A 10743-nucleotide genomic window follows, 5' to 3' on the forward strand; every position below is an offset into this window, starting at 1 on the left:
CAGCCAGGATTTCACCCCGCCGGCCGCCCAGGGAGCGGGGCAGCGTAATTTACTTTCAAACACACCTGGATAGAGGGGAGAATGGAATGCGTTTTTACCAATCTTCATCTTCTGCAAGAGCTTAAATGCTCTATCTGAAAGGCGAGATGCTGGAAGCAGCCAGCCCCAGCTGAGAAGCGGAGATCTGTCCCGTCAGAGACACCCAAAACGGACAAAAGTGGCAGCTGCTGCATGCCCACCTGCCCAAGCCAGGAGAGAGGGCTTCGGCCACGTGGCTTCTGAGAGAGCAGGAGGTGGGGATGTGAAATAGGGACAGAGAGCACTCAGTGGGGTCCTGGGATAATAAAAAAACGGATTGGAGAGACCCCATGCTGCCGGGAAGTGATGGGCTTGTCTTTCAGTCCCAAAGAAGCAAGCGGAAAATGTGTATTAGGACTCCAACTAAGCAGCAATATACCTTAACAGTCCCGTGGCCAGCTCCTTTCAGGGTTAGCCTGGCTGAATGTTGTAAACTGCAAAGGAAACCCAGAATGACAAACAATTGTAGGAACCTGGAAAACCAAGTTCCTCTGGATTTCATGGGAAGTGCGATTTTAAATACTCTGACCTGTCTGTCTGAGGGGAAGTGGGCAATAAATAGCAGCCTGGTTGTTATCAAGAGGATGTGAGCTATTTATAAAAAATTCTTGGGCTTTTTGAACTCTGTTTAAAGAGGCAATATCCTTCACTTGGGTAATTGGGGGACTAAAATGCTAAAGCAAACAAGATTACTCAGCCACCTTGGGAAAGCTTACTGCTTGCCTGTGTGTTTCTGAAATTTCAGGCATATTTAAACAGCTGCTCCGTTATTGTCCCCAAGTCCAGAGAAGAGCATGAAAGGCTCTTTCAGACCACCTCTTGCACGGAGATGCACCCGCAGCCGACAGCCGCTCCCAGCACGCAGGCACTCGGCGGCTGCGGCTCGGCAGTCCAACAGCTGACAGCCAGGCTGCGTGGTGAAATAAAGCCTTACGCAGGTGAAACGCCTCGTCTGAAAAGGGGCTTCGCCTCGTAACGCGTTGGCTTCCCAGCAGGATGAAACCACCTCCACGGGTGCCTGGGCCCGGGGCTGCTCGGTTGAGGAGCCGGAGGCTGGGCGCTGCGGAGCGGTGCTGGGCAGCGTGACCCTGCCTGCAGGAGGGGCCGCTCCTGTCGGCCAGGTCCTGACACAGGCCACAGAAACGTCCCCCTCGCTCCTCGCCCCTGCCCCACGGTCGGCGTGTCGGGACGTGGCACGGAGCGGAGCCCTGAGGGGCTCCCGCTGGCGGCTCTTGGCGTTCGGCTGAGCGGCGCCGTAAGGCAGGCAGCGCTGCTCCTGTGTGGGAACCACACGCACGGCGTCCCGACTGAACGACGGCATCGTCTAAAATATACAAACACGCTCAAAAGAAGGAAAACCATGAAATTAAGGATAACAAACAACAAAGAGAAACTCATACACAGAATCTGCTGGTGTTTATGAGTCACTAAGGCCTTCCTGTCTCCTCTTATAAATTGTGGGAATCCACTGTGGGCCATCCTCTCCTTGAAAACCACTGAGGTGCTATTTTCCTCACAGCCCCAGCGCCCGGGGCGGGGGGAGCCCGCTGCACAAATGAAAGAATTTTTTTTTTTTCTTCAAAGTAGGAAACCAAATCTGAGGAGCAAATGCTGCGCGGCGCGTAAACAGAGGCGACTGCACGAGCCTTGGCGATGAGATCACCGAGCGCCTTGGCCCGGCGCTGCTTTCCGACAGCGGAGGGCTTAACAATGGAATGGATGGGAAATGCCAGGAAAAGTTAAAGAGCTTTGGACACGAGGTCTTTGTAGAAGCTCATTCTTTATTATTAACAAACAACTTCCCCCCACCCCCCCTCCTTCCTTTCTCTCTTCAGCAAATGAGGATTTTCTTTCTTGCACGTATTTTTTTTTTAAGTCCCAGCCACTTTAACCTCTCAGTGCCGGGGCGTTGGGAAGCCAAGCGCCGCATTCCACCTCCGCACACGCCAGCACTGCCCACGCTGCCACGGGAGGGCCAGGATTTCCCCTCCAGGTTGCTGGTGGGACTTGCAGGACAGCGGCAGGGCACCTGCTTACTGCCCCGAGCAGGGACCATCCCCTTTGGTTCGGCAGAGCATGTGCAAAAGCTTCCTTCAGGCCGAGGGAAGGATGCTCAGCCCATGCTTCCTGGCTGAAACTCGCTCGGGGTTTACAGTTTCTGCCTGAAAAAAAGCCGGAATCCACAAATGAGAACCAGGTTCCCACTGGCAGGAAGGGCAAGCTTCGCTGGTGTCCGTGTGAGCGCCTCGCCCAGCACAGACGCTCAGACGGTCTCGGAGTTCAGCTGGCTTCAAGGGGAGCCACCCAGGCTCGCTCCGACCAGGGCCAGCCTTGAGCATCCCATCCAGGCTGCATTTAAAGCAGTGATGAAGCACGTCTGTGTATTTAGGGACTTTCAGTACCAGCATTGTGTGTAGAGACAAAAATAAGAATAAGAAGTGCAAGATGCTCTAAAATGGGGTTTGATACTAGCACACAACACCCAGGCTTTGGGAGAGCGGTGTTCAAGCGCCCTGATGTGACAGCATCGAGCACTCCCGAAAGCTCAGGGGAGATCAGCTCCCATGTACTTACTCTCAAAAGTCCCTCGTTGACTTTTTCCTGGGGAAGCGCCGCTGGCCACTGGCCCGCTCCGCGGTTTCTGGAGGTGGCCGGGCACAGCAGAGCAGGCGGCGGCTGCTTTTTCAGCCTGGAGGAGTCACGGGAACTGGGAGCTCTCCGTGCTGGCTGCTCTCGACAGCTCACCTCTACTTAAATTCCTGCTCGATTCACATGATTCGTTCTGTCAGTTCAGAAAACGGTTTCCCTGCTCCCTCCGGATTTCTTGGTTTCCGTGCCACGAGCACTGGAAATAAAATTATTATAATAACCATTACGCTACAACAAAAAGGCTACCCCCAAAATTACATAGTCTGGAAGAAACAAGGGAGTTAAAAACCCTGGGATAACCATAAGTGTTATAATTCCATGCTCGCGCTAAGTGCAGAACAAGCCTCGGCAGCCCCCGCACCAGCAGCCCCCGGCCCCACCGTGCCACGGAGCCCCGCAGGCGGCCAGCCCCAGGCGGGGGGCGGCTGGGAGCAGAGGCAAGGACCCCATTGCTGGACGGTGTTTGCCCCACAGCTGACGGCACCGGCAAAAGGAGTCCTCAGGAAATTTTTGTCCCCTGCCTCCAACAAAGCCGAGTCCTCTGCGGGCAGCCGTGCAACCAGCGGGGCCGGTGCGGGACGCTGTGCGGCACGTGGGGAGTGAGCGGGGTGCGTCTGCAGTGCCCGTGGCACTTCTGTATTTGATGGTTTGGGGACAGGGAGATCAGACATCTGTGTCAAGTCTTCTAGTTAATCCCTGTTAACGGGCACAATACTCAGCAAAAGGGACTTTGGAGTTTAGCGAGAAAACATCAGACCCCAAACTGCAGTGGAGAAGTCAGATGCAGGGTAGATACAGAGGGGGACATCGCTTTAATACGATTCACTCTGGTTTTTATCTGTTCCTCCTACATTTCCACTTTTCAAGGACACAGAGGATGTTTTTCTTTAAGAACAGCACGTATATTTACACTGTTTCCCCCCCATCCAGCTCAGCACGTGCTGCACGGGGCTGTGCCGCACTTCGCTGGCGCTGGCAGAGCTCCTCCAGCCCTGGGTCTCTGCAGCTTTTTGCTGCAGCTCGCGAGCCCCCGCTGCGTGGTGCTTCCCTGCCCCGCACGCGCACGTGCACCTGCTTCCTTGGCTCTCCAAATCCCTTTCCTTTCCCCTGAATTAAAACCACTAAATATTTAGCTTCTCGGTTCTTGCATAGCCTGTCAGGTAGCAGAATCATTCGCGTTTTTCCTTTTCTCTTCCGGATGAAGTACAACCGGCCAGGGATGCACCCTCCAGCCAGACATTCCCTGTAGCATTTCGGTTCACCTTGCATTCTCCACTCTTTGCCAAACAAAGATCGTTTCTGTAGGGAATAAGTGGGATGAAAGAAAATGTGAGTTCCAGAGTACCCAGCGACAGAGTTCCTGCCCGCTGGGGTGACAAGGGACTGAACCAAGCCTAAGAAAAAAACATTTGAAGGCTTGTTTTCCTGCAGCTAAACTGCCTAGACAATCCTTGTAAATCTGCATGTTCTCAGAAGAGGATGATCTTCTTGTCGTCCTCAAGCTCCTCTCACACAGCACCCGACACAGCCCTGCCTCAGCACCTTAATATCCGAGAGCCTGCGGTGGGCTCGGGGACACGAGGGTGACATCTCATCGGAGAGCACGAATAAAACAATCGGTACCACTCGCTGCCCCGAGGGCTTCCTCGGGCAGGACTTAATTTCCCTGAAACACAAAGAACAATTCCCTGCCTCGTGTATCGATGGGGCTTGGGTTTGGTCGCCAGTACGAACACACACACACACACATCATTTTTCCTTTTACATTTTTGCGTGATGACTTGCATGACAAGCCTAATAAAAGCTTAGACAAAAAACCCAAAACACACAAAAATGTAATACTGTTTTATATTAACTTCCAGAGCACTTCTGCGACTGCAGGAAGAAACTGAATTAAAACATTAGAACAAAAAGCAGTCAAGTATGGAAAAAATAAATGCCCACTTAAAAACCACCCCCTGTTTCTGAGCTGACACGGAGGACCGCATCGCCGTGGGCGGCGCTTGGTGCTCTCACAGCACCTTCGTGCCGCGCTGGCTCTGCCCCTCCACAGCCCCATGCGGCTGCCCGCTGCCCCCCTACCGCCGAGCTGTAATTTCCCTGAAACACAAACAGAAAAATCGGAATTTTAAGCGCAAGGTGCTCCCAGGGGCCCACCTGCAGCAACGGCCTGCTGCAGCAGGAGCTACAGCAGGGCAGGGTCTGAGCTCCTGGGGCACGGCGCAGCTCGGCCGGCCTCCGTGGAGCCACGAGGACTTTCTGGAGGAGGCTGGTTTTTGGCAGGAGCCAACAGGCCTCCTGCCTCCTGCCCAGCAGGGGTTCGCCCCCAGGGACACTGCGGCATGGCACGTGTGTCCCAGTCCCAGTCCCAGTCCCAATCCCAGTCCCAGTCCGTTTCCTGCCTCCCAGCCCCGCTCGGCTCCAGCCCAGCTCCAGGCGGCGGGGAGCAGGGCTCGTCCTCCAGCCGCTCTGACGTGCTTGCCAAAGGAAAAAAGAAACACAACAAAACCCCTATATTGCAACACGGAAGACAAACAGCATGCGTGTGTTAAAGCAGGATCCCTCTCCTCTCCCCTCGCAATATATTTATAACCTACCTGGGGGAATGGTAGGCGTTTTGTTACTAATGACCCTCTGGCATTTGAAAACCAGCAGTAACAGTTTAAAAGCGCGATCTATATCACAGGGCCACAGGAACAGCTCCGCGTGGAAATGGGAACGGCTCTTTGAGAAGCTGATAGTGCACTGAAAACACCCCGCTCCAGCTCCAACTGTGCCAAGCAGCTGCGAGAAAGAAATACCAGCAGGAATGGAAAAATGTTTCCACTTATTTTCCTAGGCCTCGTGCCATCAAAAAAGCCCTGGGAGGGGGCGGGGGGGGGGGGCCGGGGCTCCCCGCGACACCCGTGCGAGGTGTCGGCCCCGTGCGCTGGGTCAGCGGGGAAATGTCGGCGGCGGCGCGCCCAGCACCAGGCGGCACCCGCGCCACCACGGCCAGGGGCACCCGGTGCGGGCAGCAGCAGCAGCATCGGCTCCCCCGGTGGAAACCGACCCCGCTCCCAGCGCCGAAACCAGTAGCTGCACTCGAAACCACTTCCTCCACCTCGTAACAATGCACAGAGGAATTTCCACAAATCCCAAGGCTGCCCTGACTTCCATTTCTAAACTTGGAAAAAGAAATACCAGGACATTCCTTTGTTGTTCCAGCTCACTGGCTGTTTGATCTGCTTTTTGTTTTTTTTTTTTCTCCAACTGAGCCAATTAAAGAATCCCAATTTCCCCTGGAAAAAAAAAGGATAAAGCGGTAACAAACAATGCGCTCGCTTCTTTGATTTCTAACTAATCGCTTCCAAGTTGGACCAAAACCTGTCACCTCGTGCTGGTCAGCGAGGTTTAATGCTTAAGTAGCGTTTTGGCCCGGGAGAGGAAGCGATGGCTGCATTGGCGCTGCGTTCCCGCTGCTTCTGGAAGGAGACGGCGTAAGGCTGCCCGTGCCCAGCGGCTGTCCTGGCTCATGTGAGCCGCTCGCAGCACGGCCCCGACCAGCCCCTGGTGCCCCGCAGCCCCGGGGCGATGCCCAGCACAGGCCGGTGCTCCTGCCCCATCGCTGGGACAGAAATCCTCAACGCTCGTGCACAGAAACAGCGTGTGAAAAGCAAAGAGCTCCGCGTCCCTCCTCTTCTCCTTCACACACAGCGCAACCAGAGGGCTGCGGGTTTCCCCCTCGCCCCCCCCGGGCACGATGTCTGTCCGTCTGTCCCTCAGTAAATCCTCACCAGACAGCAGCCCCGTGAGCCAAGGGTCCCGGGCACCCCCAGGGACAGTGGGGACCCCGCGTGATGCTCTTGTGTGTGGGCAGCCCCGGCACAGCCCCAGTGCCCCTGCGTCCGTCTGCCACTGCTCCCGGCCGTGTGTGGGTGGGAACACACCACGTCCTCCAACGAGTCTGTTGGTGTGAGGCTGAAAAAATAATATCTACGTGCACACGTGAAACGCTGGCCGTCAGTTTGCTCCAGGAGCTGTTAACGGTCATTGGGGAAACTCGGGGGAGTTTTAGGAGCGCTTAGGATCAGCCCTGGGCAGCCAAGGCACGCGGGGATGGACGCCTTGCCACGTGGCTCAGGCGGACACGCGGGGCGTGCGAGGTGCGCGCTGCTCTCCAGCAGCCCTACACCAGAAGTAATGCAGGCAGCAGCCTCGCCGCAGCCGCGCAGCGAAGCTCGGAGGGTGGCTGCTCCCTCGAGTGTGAGGAAACATCCATCCTTCTGTCAGGAAGAAGGAGAGACAGGAACCTTGAACTTGAGGAGGAAGGACCGGGTTCCTGTTGTTCAGCTGGGGTAATTAATATCGTGCACATCGAGAGGGGCCAAAGGGGAACAGGCGCTGCCTACGGAGACCCAGCGCGGGGCCTGCGCCGCCGGCTGCCTCTGGTGGGACAGGCTCGGGGACGGCATGCTGCCCACAGCAGAGGGAGAAGTCCTGCTGGGTTTCGGTTGTTAATCCATAAAACCCCGACAGCCTCCTGCCGGGACGTGCCTGCTGCAGCCCGCAGCTGCCTCCAACAGCAGCGCCGCCGGGGAGCGGGTCCTGAGCCCTGGCGAGGTGCTGGTGGTGCAGCCGTGGTCACAGAGGGGTGAGCACGGCCTAACTATTTCATCTCTCAAAGCACCTCAGGTTTTTGGGTGAAAAAATACTGTGGATGAAGACTTCCAGCCTCTCTCGTGTGGAGATACAGAACTGCTTATTCATCTACTAATTCCAGTGGGAATTTAAAGCTCGGTGTTGTTGGAGTTGGGATGCAGAGACCAGTAACACCTCTGTCTTCTCAGCTCCACTTCTGCCGTGAGGACTGGGAGGCCCCGGTCCAGCAGACCCAGCAGCTGAAGGTCATTGCCACGGCCTGAGTCGAGGTGTCAGCCCCACGAGGCTCTCATAAGCCACCAAGCACTGGTCCAGCGCGGACAACGACGCTATCCTCGTATCCTCCACTGCCTGGGGTCTGGGCATACCGTGAGATCGATGTGCTCCAGCACAGCCTCAGGGTGCCGGTGGGTGTTGGCGAGGTTCTCTTCTCATGATATGACAGGGATGAAGCTGAGACCTCTGCTTTTTTTTTTTTTTTTGGTGGTATCTTATCATCCAAGAGCTCATTAACCAAGAATTCCTGATGCTGTTTATTTTCCATTTGTCCATATGCTCCCCACAAGCCCAGCCTCATCTCTGTTTTAAGTTTATACTTAGAAGCAGTAATTGGAAGGGCTGAACAAAGGCACGAAGGAAGGCAACACAAGCACTAACAAACTTACCAGATGTTTTGGATTCCTGCATTTCCCCGAGAAGCAGGATCCTTAATGTTTTGATCATGTCATCACAGCACAAAACCGTCGCAGCCTGGAATACGACTGGCTCCTCTTCCCCGACTATTGGCCGCAGAGGCAGTAACTCATGTCACCGCGAGCCACCCAAATCCACGAGCGAAAGCAAAAACCTGGGACGTGCCTGTGCAGCACCGGTGCCTGCAGTGGGCCCTTCCCAAAGGGCCGAGCACCCCGGGCAGGTCCGCACCAGGGACCAGCACCCAAGGGTGGCAACATCACCGTCAGCAGCACAGGGAGCCGGCTCTGCCGCACTGCTGGGCAGTCTGGTGGGTATCCCTTATTTTGGTTCAAGAGTGCTCGTTTCCTTTACGTTTTATGCCAATTCAAAATCGATTTAAACTTAACCAAAGTAAAACGCTATGAATCTGAAACGCGGGGAGATGCCAGTTACATTAAGATGGTGCATATTTGCTTGTAGATAAGGCCTTATTTTTCAACACAGCTCTTGAAAAACACTTGTGACGACACCACGGCACTCTACAGAATGGAAAGAAGGAAAAGAAGTGGGAATAGCAGCAATTGTGTGCGCTGCAAGCAGCCGTCGAGGCCGCTGGCATGGGGGAGATGGCACTCGCGGTACGGTCAGCAGCCCTCCCTCCCTTTGGTGTGTAACGGTGAGAACAGGCCGTAAGATCACTGAGGGGAACAACTGCGACCACAGCAAACAGAAGTGACTCCTGCCTGCTCGCTGGTCTTAATTTCTAATCTGGTATAGCAATTTTCTGCTGGGCCGGATTAGAAATGTCTTTCCCACCGCCGAGGCCGTGGCCCGCAGCCGCCCAGCAGCCCACCCTCAGGCAGCCGCGGTGCCTGGGACGCAGCGACGCCGGTCCCCAGGCGCCCCCAGCTCTACGCCGGTGATGCACCAGGCTGGGGGATGCGGAAAGAGAGACAGAGAAAGCCCTCCTGCCTCCGTCCTGTGGGGTGCTCCAAAGAGCACCAGAGCCCTGCAAACAACAGCCCTGCAGGCTCACAGAGATCGGCTGAGTACATGAAATTAATTAGGGGAAGAGCACTAAAAGCAGACTAAATACTGGAAATCATGAACTAAAGCACAGCTCACATCATGATCGGAAGGGGAACTTCCCAATTTGATTGCAGAAAGCAATTTACTTCAATTAGCGGGGACATAAACAGAGTGCTTGCTTAATAGAAGCATTGCCTCTCCAAAAAGCAAGCTCCTAATTGCGTCTCTCCTCTCGGCATTTGCAGAACTTTCAGAGGCAAGTTTCGTGGTGGAAAGGCCCCGCTGGCCGTGCCCTCCGCAGAGTGGCACCGTTACTTTCACGTTGAGCTGCTTCAGCTGGTCCCCAAAATGCTGGGACAAGGAGGGGAGCGCCGCGGGGACGGGCAGAGCTGTCCCCTGCCCTCCTGCCTCCGCCACTGCTCCAAACATGTGCAGGGGCATCCGCAGCAGCTTCAGGACGTGTTTTGGGTTTGCTTTTCATTTGGGAGTTTTAAACCATTGTCAGAGCCAAGCTCTGTGTTCTCCCTTGCGTTACTGTCTGCACCTGCAGACTTGAACCAATCTTTAGGTTTTGGGGCAGTGGCGGTTCCCATCTCCTTTGCAACGCCAGGGTTACAAACAAAGCAGTAACACGAGCACATCCTTGCCCGAACGCGCAGCACACCCCTTGGCACTGCCCCACCTGGGGGTCCCGGAGCAGGGCAGCCTGGTGGCACACACAGGACCCCTCCACATCCACGCTGGGACACAGCACAGCACCTCACCGCCAGACCTGCTCCACAGGGCAATGTGTGTGTGTGCAAGGGCTGGCAGGGAGGGGAGCAGTGACAGAGAGCCCCAGAGCATCAGAACCACACAACCCATAGGCAAAAGTCACTCGAGGCACCCAGCGGGGCCGGGCAGAGCCACCAGCAGGGAGGGACAGCCCGCTCTGCACCCAGCCGCATCCCGTCCCCGCGGCGCACGGCCGAGCATCCCAGGGCAGGAGGATGCTGCGCTGGCCCCCCGCCGCCCCGCACATCTGCAACCCCTTTCCTTTCTTCTGCTGTTCCTTTCCCCCTCCCAGAGCACTTTAAAGGTCCAGATGAGGCCATAATTAGGAGAGCAGTTAAAGTGGCGACCTGGCAGGGCAGTGACCTCCGGCCGTGGGTAGGAAGCAGCAGCCGTGGATGGGCTGGGGCTCAGCCCCATGCCGCGCACAGCGCCCCAAAACCAATGCCCGTGTGCAAGCACTCTTCCTCCAACCCCATCACGGCCCCAGCTGTTTTGTCTGTGCAAAGGAAACGTGAATTTAGGTGAAACACCCGTGCTGCACAGCGCTGAGCGCCCGCCTGCCCCATCCCCTGCTCTGCACCGACACCGCTCGCTGTGACACGAGGTGCCCGGTCCTGGCTCTGTCCCCTGTGTCCCCGACACCACTCGTGGGCATCACACCGTCCTGCTGCCCACACGGGGCCGGGGCGCTGCGCTGCTCCGCGCTCCGGCACGTCCCGGCATATGTTTTTAAGTAGTGCTGTTTGCGGTCGCTCCGCTCTCTTATCACCGCCGCGACCTTTGCTTGTTGCAGATTAGTGGCTGGAGCCAGTTGGATTTGTTTGATTTCTGTTGATGGTTATTAGGCAGAGGAAGTGCCAGAAGGGATTTTGACCTCGAGTTTAAACCTATTCCAAT

General features: G+C 55.9%; 1 long non-coding RNA gene across 1 annotated transcript; it reads right to left on the reverse strand.

The window, feature by feature from the left end:
* Positions 1–1036: 1036 nt before the first annotated feature.
* On the reverse strand, positions 1037–6469 carry LOC125181946 (uncharacterized). Its single transcript, XR_010834937.1, has 3 exons — positions 5325–6469; positions 2653–4026; positions 1037–2240 (listed from the first exon to the last, which is right to left on the reverse strand). It is a non-coding gene; the product is annotated as an uncharacterized lncRNA (long non-coding RNA).
* Between the last annotated feature and the right edge of the window lie 4274 nt (positions 6470–10743).

This window comes from Anser cygnoides, chromosome 14 (assembly GCF_040182565.1).
Source record: "Anser cygnoides isolate HZ-2024a breed goose chromosome 14, Taihu_goose_T2T_genome, whole genome shotgun sequence".
Classification (NCBI taxonomy): Eukaryota; Metazoa; Chordata; class Aves; order Anseriformes; family Anatidae; genus Anser; species Anser cygnoides.